The sequence below is a fragment of the Peromyscus eremicus genome, chromosome 8a (assembly GCF_949786415.1).
Source record: "Peromyscus eremicus chromosome 8a, PerEre_H2_v1, whole genome shotgun sequence".
Classification (NCBI taxonomy): Eukaryota; Metazoa; Chordata; class Mammalia; order Rodentia; family Cricetidae; genus Peromyscus; species Peromyscus eremicus.
Window position 1 is genome coordinate 91,285,499 of NC_081423.1, and position 19,176 is coordinate 91,304,674.

Genomic DNA, 19,176 nt, shown 5'->3' on the forward strand with positions numbered 1-19,176 from the left:
ACTACATAGAGAGACACTGTCCCCAACACACACACACACACACACACACACACACACACACACACACACACACACCATGAGTACAGATGCTGTGGGATGTATGGCAAATGTGTTGCTAATTAATCAATAAAACACTGATTGGCCGTTGGCTAGGCAGGAAGTATAGGCGGGGCAAGGAAGAGAATAAAGCTGGGAAGTGGAAGGCTGAGTTGGAGAGACACTGCCAGCCACCACGATGAGGAACAGCATGTGAAGATGCTGGTAAGCCATGAGCCATGTGGCAAGGTATAGATTAAAGGAAATGGATTAATTTAAGCTATAAGAACAGTTAGCAAGAAGCCTGCCACGGCCATACAGTTTGAAAGCAACATAAGTCTCTGTGTTTACTTGGTCGGGTCTGAGAGGCTGTGGGACTGGCAGGTGAAAGAGATATATCCTGACTGTGGGCCAGGCAGGAAAACTCTAGCTACAAATGGCGCCCAACGTGGGGCTCGAACCCACGACCCTGAGATTAAGAGTCTCATGCTCTACCGACTGAGCTAGCTAAACAGAGCTAAAAACAGCTTCCTAATTGTCTCTCTCAAATGACCAGCAGCTGCCGGTTTGAGCTACTGGCGAGTTCCTGGTGTGCGTGCTCGACCTGCTGTATGGCAGGAATGAGGCCTCTGCAAGTGGCACATTAATTTGCGTGGTGGATTTAGACTTTGCTAGTACAAAACAAAAAAAGAGGTTTCTGGGCTACATGCTGCTTGGATAAATGCATAGACCCAAGATAGCTCCCAGAGCTGGTGGTAAACGTAGCCATGTTGGGAAGCTGAGGTGGGCGGAGCCAGCAGCCACAGCTGCTGCAGTTTAAAGCAAGAGATTCACAATAAGACAGATTCAGATGTAATAGTTTACAATGTGTGTAAAAGATACGTAGGCTTGAAAGAGACAAAAAAAGGTGATATATAGAGTTATAGAAACAAATACATAGTTTTAAAAAATAAAGTCATTAAAGAGACAGTAAAGGTAGTATAAAAAATAAGCCATGTAAAAATGGATATTACACAGAGAATCTGGATTGTGTTGTCTTTGGGATTTTTAACTGCAGAAAAACATTTGATTGTAAAAGCTGTTGAGTTATGGCAAAATGTATATTTTAGAGATACCTTGACTTCAAAATTTGGATGTAAGGATATGTTACTTTGGAAAGGAGACTCTGCTTTTGTTCCCACAGAAAGCCAAAGGCTATGGATTTGTTCCAGATTAAGATACATCAGGTTTGACCAGCCAAGACCCCCTGAAGGTCTCCAATGACACCATGGCCCAGATGATCCAACATCCAGAATGGTTTGAAGGCATCTGGCTCAGACGATACAGCCTCATGGACTATTTTCATAATTCTAAAATTTTCTTTGTTTCCCCATAAGATACAGCGCCCCCTTCCAGCAGGAAGTAGTAAGAGAAGCTACGCCCAAATTCCCAAATTATATGTAATTTTACTTTGTTAAGGTTAAAACCTTCCTTTTTGAAAAAAAAAAGGGGGAAGTGCTGTGGGATGTATGGCAAATGTGTTGCTAATTAATCAATAAAACACTGATTGGCCGTTGGCTAGGCAGGAAGTATAGGGCGGGGCAAGGAAGAGAATAAAGCTGGGAAGTGGAAGGCTGAGTCGGAGAGACACTGCCAGCCACCACGATGAGGAACAGCATGTGAAGATGCTGGTAAGCCATGAGCCATGTGGCAAGGTATAGATTAAAGGAAATGGATTAATTTAAGCTATAAGAACAGTTAGCAAGAAGCCTGCCACGGCCATACAGTTTGAAAGCAACATAAGTCTCTGTGTTTACTTGGTCGGGTCTGAGAGGCTGTGGGACTGGCAGGTGAAAGAGATATATCCTGACTGTGGGCCAGGCAGGAAAACTCTAGCTACATACAGATGCAAAATTATAAATAAAATATTAGTGAATAAAACCAAGCAAACAGCTTTATTCCTGGCTTTATTCCAGGAATGCAATAGTAATTTAATGTTCTAAATTCAATCAAGCTGTGCTGAGGGTGTTAGCTCAAGCCTCAGAGTGCTTACTTGGGCACACTTGAGCCCCAAGTTTCAATCTCCAACACTGAAGAGAAATAATTACCCAAAATAATTCATCACACTGGTTGTCTTAGTTAGGGTTTCTATTACTGTGAAGAGACACCATGACCATGGCAACTCCTGGAAATAAAACATTCAATTGAGGTGGCTTGCTTACAGTTTCAGAGGTTGAGTCCATTGTCATCATGACAGGAGGCATGGCAACATGCAGGCAGATGTGGTGCTGGAGCTGAGAGTGCTACATCTTACAGGCAACAGAAAGTCTACTGACTCACACTGAGGGAAACTTGAGCAAAAGAGACCTCAAAGCCCACCCCACAGTGACACACTTCCTCCAACAAGGCCACACCTACTTCAACAAGCCACATTCTAATAGTGCCACTTCCTTTGGGGGCCATTTTCTTTCAAACCACCACAACAGTAGACAAATAAAGTAAAAACCGTCTTGATGGATGCATAAAACAATGGGAAACATGATTCTCAAGAGATAGCAAGCAGCTCTTCTCCCTCTCAGAGTTCTGCCCCTGAAGTGAGAATTCAGGAGAAAAGTGTTGTGAGACTTGCCTTATAGTCAAATAGCCTGCTACACTTGTAAGGGCCCCTGGTTTCCAGAACCTTCTGGCTTTGCACTGTGATTCCTGTTGCTGGGTGTCTTTTCTGGACACCTCATTTGCAAGATAAAATATAAGAAGGCTGGCAAGCTGGCATCCGTTATAACATCAGGTGCCCTGGTAAGTCCTGGGGTGGGGGTTGGGGTTGGGGTGTGCAAGCATGAACCAAGGTTGCAGAAGACGGAATAGTTCAATGAAGATCTCTGTGATGGTAACCAGCAGGACTGAGGTGTGAACACAGCCAGTCTGGCTCTAGGATTCATATCTCCTGACCATTCTGTCACTGCACATACATACGCAACCATAACGCTGAGCATTAAGTGTCAAATGGACCTAAGTCACACACACTGCAAAAGCCCAAAGGGAAGGGATTAATCATCACTAGGGAAGGGCTGGTTCTGGGAGACTTTAAGAAAAGTAGCATTCGGGGCCTGGGGAGATGGCTCAGCAGTTAAGAGCACTTGCTGCTCTTGCAGAGGATCTAGGTTCGGTTCCTAGCAACCACATCAGAGGGCTCACGCCCCACCTGTAATTTCAGTTCCAGGGCATACGATGCCCTCTTCCAGCCTCCACTGGCACCTGCATGTGTGTGGTGCACATAAACACATGCAGACACACATAAATAATAAGTGTTTTTAAAAGGAAGGAAGGAAGGAAGGAAGGAAGGAAGGAAGGAAGGAGGGAGGGAGGGAGGGAGGGAAGGAAAGAAGGAAGGAGGGAGGGAGGAAACATTTAAGCAGGACCTTAAAGGGAGAAAGGTTTTCTCTATTTGTTGTTTGGGTTTGTTTGAGACAGGCTTTCTACGTAAACCAGACTGTCCTGGAACATACTCTGAAGCCCACCACAAGCTGGCCTGAGACTCACAATCCTCAGCCTCCCACATGCTGGCATTTCAGGTTTGCGCCCCATGTCCTGCTAAAGACAGCGATTTTAACTGGCAGAAAATGAGAGTCTTAGTCAGGAGAGACTAGGTCATACTGTGGTAACACAGTTGAATACCACAAAGGTTAATTTCCCTTTTGTAAATGCTAATCAAGTTCGGCAACACCCAGGTCCTTCCCTAGATGTCATGCATGACTCAACCATTCAGGGTGCTACCATCAGTGTCCCTCATTCCATCATGTGTACTCCTGATCACAGTGCCAAGAAGAGGGAGAAAATATGGACAATTTGTCCATCAAGGCATGAGTCTGGAACACACACACACACACACACACACACACACACACACTAACTTCTGCTCATGGCCCACCTATTCTAAGCGAGCATGTGGGGCATCTGGTGAGAATGTTCAACCTCTTCTACTGTGGAAAGGGCTCTTCTAAACTGGAGAGGACATCATGCTCTAAGGCATGAAGGGATGGCTGTGTGCATGGAAACAGCGACATATTGGTACACAACAGGATTCTGTGTTGTTCCATAGGCAACTGGAAGCTGAAGAGGGAGGTAGAAACTTCATAATCTGCCTCTTTGTTGGTGGTGGTTTTTATTTGTCATTTGTTTTATTTTTGAACATTGAGACAGTATCTTAGAAATCCCAGGTTGGCCTTGAACTTGCCGTAGACAAGGATGACCTTGAACATCTGACCTTCCTACCTCCACTTCCCAGGTGTTGGAGGTACAGGTGTGCACCAGCGAACACCAGCATGCTCATTTATGCCATGCTGAAATGGAATCCAGGGCTTCATGCATGCTGTGCAAGCATTCTACCAAGTAAGATACATCCCCAGCCCTTGGTTTGTCTTGCTTTAGAAGATTCTAGAAGGTAACAAAAAGGAGGGTGTGCAGAAGTGGCAGGCCAGAGCAGGTTATAGCAACAACCCACCTAGAAAGCACTGGAAACGCGGTGAACGAGGCGAGTGTCTAAGAACTTGAATTATGTGGGTGCTCTTAGGTTTGAGGACTAGACATAATTTGTGAAAAGCAAGAGGACATGACTTCGAGATTTACTCCCGCCCTGCCAAGCAGACATTGGTAGCAGCAGCCAAAGCAGGTTATGCAGGAGAAATACCCTGTTTGGAAAGAGCATCCGTGTGTGCTCTGAAGCTGGAAGGCGTCCACAGAACATCTAGGAAAGCTCACCAGAAGCACAGCTTGAGCTCCTGGGAGGGAGGGAGGGACTCCCAGGATGACATGGCAGACACAGAAGGATAAAGAAAAGTGGAAGTGTTGTTGGGGTACATGCAGGAAGCTAGGTGGAGGACAGTCTCTCCTTGTCCATGACATCAGTCCTTCCTACCCCCTCAGAGCCACTTCCTGCTGCCTGATACTCTCCCCGCCTGTGATATGGGCACAGTGGTAGGGAACCGCATAGTTAGTCTCCACGTGCATGTTGGAAGCATTTTAGCACGTGTACCATTTGTTCCGAGTTGAGCTTAGATCTAGATGTCACCCAAATGGGTGAGAAGGAATACAAGGCTAAAATGGCTTTGGTGTTTTGCAAACCTTCCCCTGCTATGAGGGGAAGGTGTGGATAGATTAGTGAAAACAAGACCCGCCAGACCAGAGGGACAAGACTAAACTTTGAATAGATCTGTTGCCTTTGTCCTGGTTCTCCATTAAAAAGAGAGAAAGAAGAGGGAGGAAAGGAGGGAGGGAGGGAGGGAGGGAGGGAGGGAGGGAGGGAGGGAGGGAGGGAGGGAGCTGAGGCAGATTTCACAGACTTCCAGATTGCCAGAACTCTGAATAAAGCCCAATTTAAAGATCCACTTTCTGTGTTTCATGCATGCGATGGGAAGAAGGCTACTTGTACCAGAGGGCCTTCTAAGGTAGCAGCTCTCTGGTCCTGTCAAAATCTAGAGCTACGGAGACCAGCTGCTCCCTCTGAATTCACTGTTGCAAGCTTACTGTCTCCCTTTGGCGCACCATGCTTCCACGTACTGTACTGCTCCGCTACGTGAACCTTCCAACTCACCGCGCCCTTCTAACGTGCAAGCATGCACCAGTGATCTGAATGAAATCAATGGTTTCCTAGCCTTGGAGATGCGAAATAGAAAGTGTCAGTGACTTGACGACTCTGAACCTCAGTATTTGCATCCGCTGGGGAGGGGGAAATGAACGCCTGCCACCTTTTTTTAAAGGTGGCTGTGAAGAACAGATGAAAATAATAAATGTGGCCAGATGGGGTGACAGAGGGAGGAGATGGGAGAATTGGGAGTTGGGGCCAGCCTGAGCTACGCAGTATTGCCCTGTAGGGCAGGGAAAGAGAGGAGGGAGTGATGGAGTGAAAAGGATTGAGGGAGGAAGAGAGGAAGAGAGGAGGGAAGGGATGGACAAAGAGAGGGGAGATAAGGAAAAGGGGAAAAGCTCTCAGCTAGACCACCTTATCCACAGAGACTTAACCCAATGCTCCTTATGGATCTACCTCGGGGATCGCAGGAAGTAAACAACATGATGTCTGTCCTCCTCGCCCTTCCCCCACTACCCATCAAACTGGGTGGCAAAGCCCAGGACAAAGAGAAAGGGCTGACACCAGGCACAAGAACAAGTGTACCCCCTGGGTACAGGAGGCCCCGGGGCAGTGGGCATAGGACGGTCAAGAACACTTCCTGGAGGAAGAAGTGGGTTTTGAAGGTTATTCAGGAGATGAAAGAGAAAGGAGGAAGATGCGTTCGGACCCAGTCAGAGGGAAAGAGTAACACAATGCAGCGGAGAGCTCAGTGGGACAAATCTTACTGCCTCTCTGTCTCTTCCAGCCTGCTCCTGAGGCAGGAGGGAGACAAAGAGGGGGGAAGACTAAGGGGGGTGGGGCTTGCTCTAAATCAGCGCTAAGAGGTATGAGTTCCTACCTCAGGATTTCCTGTCAAACCAGCATTTGCTGCTGACCAAACCATCCAAAATCACATGTACCAGGAAAGCTGCAAAGGACAGCCACCCACTCAGACTCTCCGACACAGCACCAGCCCCTCAGATGGCACGCAAGCCCCACCTGGCCTCCTCATGCAAGACTAACTACATGCGTTATCTGCTGGGACACTCTCTTGGCTGCCAGAATTGTTTGGAGCAGAAACTATTCACTGTGGCTCCGTGTGGAGCTGTGGTCCCTGGCCTTCTGTAGTGTCAAGGCTCATCTCAAGCCACTGACTCAAGTCATGGGATCCACAGCAAAGAGACCACCATGGTTGTTGGGGAGGGTCTACACAGTGGCCACTGCACCTGGGAATGTCCAGGAGAAGCCACCAACTGTGGGGTCACTCCTACCAATACAGCCATCTGTCCCTGCCTCCCCAAGACAGACACACAGACACACAGACACACAGACACAGACAGACAGACAGACAGACACACACACACACACACACACGATAAATAAATGTAATAAATGATGGTAGTTCATGCTGTAATCTCAGCACTCAGAAGCTGAAGGCCGAAGGATCAAGAGATCAAGGTCTGGGAGGTGGAGGGATGGCTCAGATGTTAAGAGTATTTGTTGCTCTTCCAGAGGACCAGGATTTGATTCCCATCACCCCCATGGAGGCTCACAATCATCTGCAACTCCAATTCTAGGGGATCTGCCACACTTTCTGGCTTCTGTGGACACTGAACATGCCTGTGGTACACAGACATACATACAGGCAAAACACCCATACTCATAAAATGCAAATAAATATTTTTTAAAAAGAGTTCAAGGTCATCCTTAGTCCCGTATTGGCGCTCATATAATCTGGGCTACATGAAACACTGTTACCAGAAGAAAGAGAAGAAGATGGAGAGGAGGAGGAGGAAGAAGTGGGAGGGGGGGGAGATGCAAAGACCAACCAAATTACCATAAATCAAAAAATGCAAAAAGTGTAACTGCACCCTCAGATCTGAAATGGTCTCGGCAAGGTAGCCTTGGTCATCTCCTTTGTTTGCTTCAATAACAGGAGGCCCAGCTTGGTTTTAAAGCTCCCTGAGAAGGGCATTGCTGAGGCCTGTCATGAGGCACAGTGGCACTCTCCACCCTTCTTCATACCCTTCATCCCCCTACCACCCGGTCCATTGAGTAGATCACAGCTTCCTGGTGCTCCGAGAATCACGAATTACCCACAATTCTTTTCAAAAGCCACAACAAACGCAGCAAGAAAGCGATCACCTGCAGCCCCCTGTGGCCCTACTCTAGGCCTAGGGTGCCCCCTGTCAGTTTCCGTCTGAGCGAGGCATAGCACTGAGCACATGTAAGAACCCAGGCGGTAACCAAAAGTCTCCTTGCTGCCCCCACGGTCACAGATGCTTTCTGAGCACCTGTCACTCTTCATAAGACCTCAAAGATTGGAATTTTCCTATAAACCAGGGAGGACTCTCTGGGGACCATCATAATCATGTGCTTGGCGGTGGACGATATAAAGAATGATCCAAGACCACGTGCTCTCTGTTCTAGTAGACACACATCCCACCACCGTTCATGGCTCACATGACCAAATCCAATACATCTGCCATTCCTGCTGCATCCCCAATACCAGGTGAATGTGTGTCTCAAGTCTCCCAGAACCTTCATCCAGAAACAGAACTTCCCATTGGACACAGCTATGTGGTTCCAAGCAGGAACTGGCCTGGAAAAGGTTCCTTGGGACATCCATAGTTCTTCTTCACGCCTGCTTCCCTGCATTCAGAACACTCTCACACCCTTCAGGATCTAGGGAAGCCACTCCCAGCTCTTTCTGAATCCGTTCTTGGCACTCCATACAAGACGAAGTAAATATCTGTTCTTAAGCACTTCCTTTACCCTCAGGGTGTCCATGGTGGCACCTTGAGCTTGTTTGTACTTGACACAAAATAAAATCACCTGAGAAGAAGGAACTTCAACTGAGACTGGCCCGTGGACATATTGGTGGGGTATTTTCTTGATTGATGATTGATGTGGGTGGGACCATTCCACCCGTGAGCACTGCCGTACCTGGGCAGGTGGCACTAGGTAATAAAAAAAAGCAAGTTGAGGCCGGGCAGTGGTGGCGCACACCTTTAATCCCAGCACTCGGGAGGCAGAGCCAGGTGGATCTCTGTGAGTTCGAGGCCAGCCTGGGCTACCAAGTGAGTTCCAGGAAAAGGCGCAAAGCTACACAGAGAAACCCTGTCTCAAAAAAACAAAAACAAAAACAAAAACAAAAAAAAAAGCAAGTTGAACAAGCCACAGGGAACAAACCAGTAAACAGTAGGAAATGCAGTGCAAAAAGCTCCCTAGAAAGGCCACCTAATAGAGAAGGAAGCCTTGTATTTCTCCCGTCGCTCCCTTCCAGGTCATCTGCAGGCTGACACTCTGGACAAATGCATCACAGTCCTATTTCTAGGGACTGAGTCACCCCCTTTGGGCAAGGAGGCTCAGGCCAGATGCTAACTAACACTATCTACACTGCCTACCTCCAGCTCTGCCTTTGGCTGGCCCACAGAGCCTGGTTCAGCCACAAAACGGGCACATTTGACAAGGGACATCTAAGGGTCTTTGTGGTGAGACCCAGTCCACAGTCAGTCTGTATCACTCAAGGCTGGGCACTGTTAAGCTGCCTTAGGTGGGTCTCTCTAGCCTGGAACGTCTTTAAGAAAACAGTTACCCGTCTTTTGCCCCTTACTCACTGCCTCGCTGGTCCGTGAGCACACTGGCTGTCTAAGAGGAAATAGCACAGGATGAGGTTGAGAGAGGACCTGACCTTTAGACTCAAACGCAAGCAAGTTGATCCAGAAAGTGGAAGACAGTGACCATGGCCTTCTGAGTTGGGCCAGTATTGTGGTCAACATGTGAACGGTGTTTTTACTCTCAAATATCACAGGGCCAGAAATGGCAACATATGGGTGTTATGAAATTCGCTACCTCAGCTACCCGTCTCTGAGTCTGTGGCTGGTGGCAGGCTCTGCCTTTCCCACATTCTGCTGAGCAGGTCCTGATTCTTCAGGACCAAGAGGCAGCTTTGGAAACCTACACAGTGTTTTTATCAAGACACTGCCAGTCAGTATCATCAGTCAGGGAGGACCAACCTGCAGGAATGCCCTCTGCCTTGCCCAGTCTTCCTCGGACACTCCACAGACTGGATCCCCTCCCACCTGTCAGGAGGACCAGGTAAGGACTTCGGGTTGTACTGTGGCCTTGGGGCCGATGGCCATCCTGAGTCCTGGATGAATTCATGATCACAACAAGAATGGGAGAGAAATGGGAAAACCCCCAAGTTCACAAGCCAGCTTGGCCGGCCCGGTCTGGACTTGAATCCCGAGGGAAAGGGACATGGCTAGGGCCTGCGGGCCACCAGCACCAGCCAACTAGCAAAGCACCTGGAATCCACTGCAGCCAATCAGCTAGCGGCTCCGCCTGTTCTTTATCAAGCCCTGAGCGCAGACTCACGCTGCCACCAGGGGGCGGCGTCCGGCTCCACCTGGACCCTGTAAGGAAGCAAAAAAGGTCTGTCCCGAGGAGGATTGAGCCTTGAGCCACACCCCTGAAGTCTGGGAAAGTGAAGGCAATATGTGAGCAGACTTTGGCTCCCTGGCTAGCCTCTCCCCAAGTCACTGAGTGGCACTTAGCCATTATCTAAACTTGTCTGTATCCTCATCTGAACTGAGAAAAGCCAGGTGTTGGAAATGACACCTGACTGCCGTGGTGGCTCCCCTGCCCGCTGGCCCTGAACCTTGGATTTACTGCCTAGGTGCAGGAGCTCCAGCCACGATCGCTGATAATAGCTGCGACCCTCTGGAGGAGGCTTTGTTTGGTCCTGTTTTTGAAGCTCACTGAGCTAATGCGTGCCTAAACAGAAGTATGCCTGGCACGTGCTGAATTCCTAGTAATATTTGTCTTTCGGCTCTTGGAACTTTTTCTACACCTCACCGCAGCCCCACCCCACTCTCACAGCGCCTTCCATCTTACCTGGTGCCGGGGACTGAGCCTAGAGTCTCTCGGTGCTAAGTTCATGCTTATCCACAAATGCCATAAAGCCACACTACCACGCCCGTTTTGGGAGCCACTCCCCAATCTCGTGCCTAACGATTCCATGTCATACACACACACACACACACACACACACACACACACACACACACACACACACCAGAGAGAGAGAGAGACAGTGACAGAGAGACAGACAGAGACAGAGAGACAGAGAGAGAGAAACTGATATGAGGACTGCTAGAGTTATAAATGAAGGTAGGACTACAGATTCCTCCATCAGATCACTTGAGGTTAAATTTCAACTGCTATTTACTACCTGTCCGTGAGATTTGGGCCAATTGCTTAATCTCTCGGTGCCATAATTCCAATAAAGCAGAATGGTCAGCTGAGCATATTGGTGTATGCCTGTATCCCAGCACTTGGGAGTTGGAGCCGAAGGTCAACCTCAGCTACCTGGGGAGTTGAAGTCCAAAGTGGGCTACACGAGACCTACACTCAAACAAACAAACAAACAAACAAACAAACAAAACTAAAATAAAATAGAGGTAGTTAACGACAGCCTTATAGAGTTATTGGGGAAAAATAAATAGGCAAAGATTCAATAAATGAGTTGTTACTGTTACTAATGTTAGAACCATTAAAGGTGGCGTAATAGAGCACACAATTTGGAATACTAGCTAAATCTCAGACAAGACGAGATTCCCCTAGGTCTAAGGCTAGGATTCTCAAGGCCAAGCATATGCCTGCTCTTCATTTCCAGAGCTGGGTACCTAAGGAGGGCAGACACAGCTGATGTTGGAAGAGGGTTGGTGGGCATCTGTCCTGGGAAATGGATACCCTTCAGGTCACATGGATCCCACTGAAGCACCAGAGCCAAGTTCCTGCCCAGCCCTCTTTGCTCTTCGTTACAGGGCTGGGACAACAGTCTAGAAAGCCGACTCAGAAGCCTAGGTTTGACTCACAGGGAGATGACTTGGCAGACAGTCATGAGATAGGGCTTCCAGCTCAGCTACTGACTTGCTGTCCCTGGTGGGGGAAATACCGTTTTACCCAGGTTTTCAAATGCGCTTGAATTCAAAGTTGAACTTCTTTGGCTGTGTTAAGCAATGTTATTTCAAAGTCACTTTAAATCTGTGTGTGTGTGTGTGTGTGTGTGTGTGTGTGTGTGTGTGTGAGAGAGAGAGAGAGAGAGAGAGAGAGAGAGAGAGACAGAGAGACAGACAGACAGACAGACAGAGACAGAGAGAGACAGAGACTGCAAGACCCCCCATTCTTTTACCTTGCCCACACTCCTTTTCCCCCCTTGATTTGTTTAGCTAGTGTTTTCCACTTATAATGAGGTCCTCTGAGCTTTGTTGTGTGTCTGATAGCTCTTGAAACAGGATCTCACTATATATCCCAGACTGGCTTCCAACTTATAACCCTCCTCCCAAGGATTGGAATTACAGGTTTTGGTTGTTTTTGTTGTTATTGTTTTGTTTTTTAAAATTTTTTGAGACCTTTTAAATCATCTAGCTGTTGAATATTAATGCTATCTAAATTACTAAACAAGCAGGCCGTGGTGACACCCACTTGAAATCCCAGCTACTCAGGATACCAAAGAGAAGCAATGAGACCCAGGGTAGCCTGGGCAACATATCAAGACCTGTCTTTAAAAAAAAAAGTGAGGGCTGTACAAGAAAAGGCTTTAGGTGTATAGTATGGACAAGCCGTTATGTCAGGTGGCACCCATGGTCCTGAGTAGTTAATAAGGTCCTCTTAGCTGGGTATAGTAGTACAAACTTGTAATCCCAACACTTGGAGGTAGAGGCAAGAGTAACAAGAGTTCAAGCTCATCGACTACATAGGGAGTTCAAGGCCAACCTGAACTACATGAGATCCTGTCTCAAAAATAAAAAAGTAAATATGCCCTTTTGTCCTCTCGTAAGTGACTGTGTTTGAGTGATAAATCATATAGTCGCCCCAGCCACATGCCTTTTTTTTTTTTTAACATTTCTTTGTGTATTTGTTTTGCTTTTATGACAGGGCCGTCCTATACTGTCCAGGCTAGCCTTACACTCATTTCATTTTGATCTTTCTGCCTCCACTTCCTAAGTGCTGGAATTACAGCTACACCCTGCCATGAACACTACCACCTCCTCTCCCCTCATCCTACCCCATCCCACTCACCCCTGAGAGCCTCGAGGCCCTCCCCCAGCAACCCACTTTCTCTAAGGCTCTATCTCCTAAAGGGTCCACCATCTCCCCCAGAGAGTTCCCCAGACAGAAGCCATGTGTTCAAACACATGAGTCAAAGGAGGAACATTCCACATCCGCACCACAACACTGTGCAAGCAGCAGAAGCCTGAGGTAGAAACAAGCAGGGAACAGAAGCTTGGAGCACAGCAAAGACACCTCAGGAACACTTACATGTGGAAGTGGAGGCTACTGTAGGGCCACAAGGAGCAGACTGTGTCCTGAGATAGCCTTTCCTAGTGGTAATGAACTACAGATTACAAAAATGCCGTAGCAACAGTATGGTTGGGCCATTTGTGGACCAGAGAGAGAAGAATGGACTGTCACCTCCCCTCCAGGAAGCACAATGCCAAATTATAACTAACCTGAAGAACAGTAGAGCTGAAATGTAATCATATCTTCATTCTGAATAACATCACCCTATATTTACTCTGTTCTTGGGTCCATATTTAATTCATTTATTATTTAAGTTATTTTCTTTATTCTTTTTTTAAATGTCTGTATGGGGGTGCCAAATCCCCTGGAACTGGAGTTACAAACAGTTAGGAGCTGCCATGTGGGTGCTGGGAATTGAACCCAGGTCTCTAAAAGAGCAGACAGTGCTTTTGACCACTGAGCCATCTCTCCAGTCCTTTGTTCTGGGTCTTTTTGGAGGGTTGGTTTTTTCGAGACAGGGTTTCTCTGTGTAGCTTTGGAGCCTGTCCTGGAACTCACTCTGTAGACCAGGCTGGCTTCAAATTCAGAGATCCGCCTGCCTCTGCCTCCCGAGTGCTGGGATTAAAGGCGTGCGCCACCACACCCAGATTCTTCTGGGTTTTTTAAAAGCAAAATTTATTTTGTTTTTATTTATGTGTATGTGTGTACATGTCTTTGTGTGTATATATGTGTATGTGTGTTCCTCTGGCCTCCACAGGCACACGCACACTCGTGTAGTTGCCCACAGACAGATATACAGATACATGATTTAAAATAACACAAATCTTAAACAAAAAGAAAGGAACTGACCAAATGTCCATGCTGATTCAGCATCTCTGGACTAACCTCCAGTGGTAGGGGATTTCCAACTGTTATTAAGCATCATTATTAAGACCAGTTTTGTAAAAAAAAAAAAAAAAAAAAAAAAAAAAAAAATGGAAAAGAAAAGTTATTTGATCCAAAACTTCTATCAAAACATTGTCCATTCTAAATGAAATATCAAGGGCCAGCCAGCAAGATGGCTCAGTGAGTTAAGGCACCTGCCACCAGGCCTAACGTCCTGAGTTGTGTACCTTGGACCGACATGGTAAGAGAGAACCAAGTCCTGCAAGCTGACCTCCACACACATGCTGTAGCATGCAAGTGTGTACACAAACATATAGCAACAAATAAATGTAATTTTAAAAATAATTAGTACTGAGAACAACTCAGTATTCCCTTCTAAAGCCCACAGATTTCCTTTTCTCTATTCAATAAAGGTGTGTACCCCATTTCTGTTTGTATCTAGACCATCAGAACCCTTCAAAGCTAGCATTAGATTCTCTGGAACAACCAGGATGAACATTTGATTTTTAATTTATTTTCTCCAATATTTTCCGGTTTTACTCATATTCCTTTGGTTTCATTGTCTGGACTTTTCTTGTTGTTGTTGTTTTCATTAAGCCACAACAACTTTTTAAAATTACTTTGAGATATAAATAAGTTGCACATTCTATTCAAGTGACGAGTAGCAGATGGTTTGTGAATTGGACAAAGCGGAGAAGAAAAGGACTAGATGAGGACTCTCAACGCCATTTAAGAAAAGTGACTCTGTTTGCTTATGCTGCTTAGTTTTAACTGTCAACTTGACACAACCCATAATCACTTGGGAAAAGAGTCTTAAATGAGGAATTTTCTAGATACTTCATGGAGCCTTTGAAGTCCTGCCACCCACTGGCCTATGGGCATGTCTGTGGGGGAGTGTCTTCATTGTTAATTGATGTAGGAAGACACAGGTCCATGTGAGAGGTACCATTCCCACAGCAGAGGGTCCTGAATGGTGCCTAGCTGAGAGCGAGCAAGCAAGGATGTCTCATTCTCTCTTTGCTCTTGACTATGGATGCAACGTGACTGGCTGCTTGGATCCTTGCCTAGCCTTTCCTGAAATGATGGACTGTGATCTGAAGTTGAAAGCCAAGTAAACTCTCTCTCCCCAAAGATGCCTTTTGTCAGCATATTTTATCACAGCAACCAAAATGAAGCTAGAACAACTGACCTGTTGTGTTGTTGTTGTTATTGTTGTTGCTTGTATGTGTTGGTTTGATGCTATATTGTTTATATTTTGGTCCTTGATGGCTGTTAGGAAGAGAAATATATTCAAATATGATAGACTCCCTCTATCTTGCTATCTTTACAAGACAATTGTCTAGCGCACCCTGGTCCCTCTAAATTAGTGATTCTCAACCTTCCTAATGCTGCGACCCTTTAATACAGTTCCTCATGTTGTGGTGACCCCCAACCATAAAATTATTTTGTTGCTACTTCATAACTGTAATTTTGGTACTGTTATGAATCGTAATATAAATATCTGATATTCAGGATATCTGATATGTGACCCCTGTGAAAGGGTCATTCCACCCTCCAAGGAGTCATGACTCATAGGTTGAGAACCTCTCCTCTAAATTGATTAGCTCTGTCTATGAGGAAGAGAATGTCTTGTTGCTGCAAAAACCTCGCTGTACCTCCGTCATGTCCGGGCAAAGCAGACAAGAGGGGAAGGATGGGAGCAGGTAGGAGAGTGAACGGGAGGCAGGACTTCAAAGGCTCCATGAAGTATGATCTAACCTAAGACCTCCTGACCACTCCCTGTAAGAAGGAATGCTTTGTTCTAAGTAGTGGAGTGCCTACAATGAGGCCCGGGCATAGATTTCCCTGTTAGAAAGTACCAAAGGCAGAAATGGTCATACTTCCTGTTTTCTGGTCCTTCTTCTGATGGAATACCACAGTTCGCCTCACTTAAGCCACAGCCACCTGGGTTTTACTCAGTAACATTGAATATGTCTCTGCTTTTCCAAGTTTCTTGTGCCCTCTTCAAATGCTATGTATGTTTGCTACTGAAGATTTAGAAAATAGATATAAGCAAATGTTAAAGACTAATAGTAGCTGATGTGAGGAGCGGAGCTGAAATATTTACACTTGAGCAGTTAATGGGAAAGGACACATGAGAGGCAGAGACTTGGAGTACAGTTTTATCTGTCCCATACCTGTCTGGGATATCCTTGATGGTGGTTGTTTTAGATGTGAAAAGAAAGGTTAGGCCTGGCCCACCTGCTCTGCTAGCATTCTGGGATCAAAAAATGGTTAAAGCCAGTCATGGTGGTGCATGCCTTTAATCCCAGAACTCCAGAGGCAGAGGCAAGTGGATCTTTATGAGTTCCAGGCCAAGGCTTCTATGTCTACATAGTGAGTTCCAGGCTAGCCAAGCCTATGTAGGGAGATCTTGTCTCAAAAAAAAAAAAATCATAGTTAAGCAGGAGACAGCTGCTAAGCCTAATAGTGTTCACTATGTAGTCTAGGATGTACTCAAATTTCTGTGAATTTTCCTCAGCCCCTCAAGCATCCAGACTACAAGCTTGTACCCCCACACCCAGCTTTTTTGTTGCTATTGTTTTGAAAAAGGGTCTTTCTCAGTAGCCCAGGCTGGTCTCACACTCACAGTCCTACTGCCTCTGACTCCTGAGTGCTGGGTTATGTATGCGCCATTTTTGAGTTGTTTGATCAAAGTAAATTTCACAGCTTATGTATGTTTCAGAGTCCCCAGCCTTTAAACTAATATGCTATCAACTCTCACAAACTGATTGGAGCTACTGTTACCATCTTAACTGTGAACCTAGCCTACCTTCCCATCTAGAGCTCATGTCACATGCAACTTGTCTTCTGAGAGCCACATGTCCAATGTTGTCTACTCAGCAACATCATGATGTCATACGTCACCTGGCCTCTCAATCTTGTGATGTCCAAAATGGAGTGAATCATCTCTATATACATTCAGCCCCCTGCCTTCTTCACTGTTCCCTGTAAAGTAGATAGAACAAACACCTGCTTGCTCATGCCGCAACCTAGAGGTTGACCAGATACCTCTTTCTCCTTTACTGCTAAACTAAGCAGTTATCACATTGCTCTCTCCTTGATGGCTACTTTGTTGTTTTGTTTTATTTTGTTGGTTTGAGACAGGGTCTAGCATTGCCTATTTTTCCTGCCTCCACCCCTTAAGTACTAGGATTACAGGTATGCACCACTATCACCAGCCTGTGTTTCTTTACTACATCTATTTCCAGGAAGAATTTCCAACGAGCAGTAAATGTTCCTCAAATAAACCTCTCTGGCTATGACACTGCCTCTGCACACAACCATTTTCCTTTTTCTCTCTTTTCTTTTGTATTCTATTCCTTTGCTTCTTTTCTTTGAGTGGTGCCAAGAGTCTTGCACATGCTTGGCAACCATTCTTACTTTGAGCTCTATCCCTAGCTCCTTCTGTTATCCAGACTGTTACCAGTTTAATCCAACCAACCAGCACCTCTTGCCTAGGCAACTATCATAGTACCTAATTGGTCTCTCTGCACTTCACTCTTGCCCTACACCCCTTTCCAGTATCTAATTCATACATCCCACTGTGGCTAGAATGGTTTCTTTTATAATAGACTATAGGAACTGGCAAGATAGTTTAACTGTTAAAGGTCCTTCCATGTAGGCCTAAGGATCTGAGTTTGAATCTCCCATACCCATATAAGAACCAGGCCCGGCAGCATGCCTGTAACCCCTGTGTGTGTGTGTGTGTGTGTGTGTGTGTGTGTAGACAGATCTTTGAAGTTCATCCACCAGCCAGCCTAGATGAATCAATGAACTCCAAGTTCAGTGATGGACCTTGTTTCAAAATAAATAAATATCTAGCTACAGTGCCATATGCTTTGAATACCAGTACTTGGGAAGCAGAGGCAGGAGGATCTCTGTAAGTCTGGGGCCAGTCTGGTCTATATAGCAAGCTCCAGGACATCCAGAGCTACATAGAGAGAGCCTGTCTATAAATAAATAAATAAGGAAATAAATAAATAAATAAAGTGGAGAGTGACAGACATCTGACATTGACTTCTGGCCTTTATAGGCATGCGTAACACACACACACACACACACACACACACACACACACATGCTCTCTCTCTCTCTCTCTCTCTCTCTCTCTCTCTCTCTCTCTCATACACACACACACACACACACATGCTCTCTCTCTCTCTCACATACACACACACACACACACACACACACACACTTTCTCTCTCACACACACACATGTTCACACACACACACACACACACACACACACACACACACACCTTCTATAACTGTCTACCATAACTCTTAGGGGAAAGCCCATTTGTAACTAGTCCGCCATCAGCCGTCAGCAGGGATCCCCCCCCAAGCCTACCCTTTCCTTCTCCTCCTTCCTCTCTATGCCTACGTCATATCAGCCCCATTCCCTTTTCTGAAATAACCCAACATTCCTGTAGGCTCGAGGCCGTCACGTGTGGCTGAAGCTCATCTTCACTTACATTTAACTTAGCTGATTTCTCATCCTCTCAGTTCCAGAAAAGGGAAAAAAAAGCGTTGCTTCCTCACAGGGAGTCCTCTCTAACCCCTTTTCACTGCTAGCTGAGATCTTTCCATTTTGTCCCTTTTGGGGTCTACTTTCCTTGACTGTATATTTTTTCACTTGTAAAAGGAAAAGGAGTGTGCCCCTAAGTTCACAACAGCTCTCCACACTAGACCAAAGGCGAAAACAATAGCAATGTCTATCATGGTTGACATAATAAACAAAATGTGTTGCACGTTCACACAGTGAAGTCTCGCTCTGCCTTAGAAAGAAGAGAATTCTGATAGCAAACTGCAGCAATGTGCTTGATTACACAGATCGCCTCTGTTCTGTCTGTCTTCTCCATTGTCCACGGCTTCTTGAGAGGCCAGGCATTTGATTCCCTTTTGGTATGTTTTCTCAGCATTTGGCTCTGGGCCTGGGATAGGACAGTTTCTCATTATAGAGGAGAAGGAGATCCTGGAAGACAGAGAGAGCTCAGATTAGGGTCAAGTGGGCCCAGGAGCCTGGGTTTCTGCCTGTTTAGTGCCGGCCCCTGAGAAGACACACAGCTGTCTCTCCTCTTGTGGCCTAACCCAACACAGACTTATGATTAAGATTCCTTTACTTAATGCTACCTGAGCCTTCCTCTTCCCGGAGGGCTGCAGTTCTGGTTCTCCCTCCACAAACCCTTCTTAAAGCCTTTTGGGCAATCATAACACATGCTCTTAGAGCCAACCTTCTGAGCTAGCCTCAGCTTTAAGAGTTTTTAGAGACCCTACGCAATGTGCATTACAGTTTCCTAAGTAGATCAGGCGAC

The 19,176-nt window shown here is 46.2% G+C and overlaps 1 non-coding gene across 1 annotated transcript; it reads right to left on the reverse strand.

Annotated features, from left to right (window-relative positions):
• Positions 1–476: 476 nt before the first annotated feature.
• Trnak-cuu (transfer RNA lysine (anticodon CUU)) lies at positions 477–549 on the reverse strand. Its single transcript has one exon. It is a non-coding gene; the product is annotated as a tRNA-Lys (tRNA).
• Between the last annotated feature and the right edge of the window lie 18,627 nt (positions 550–19,176).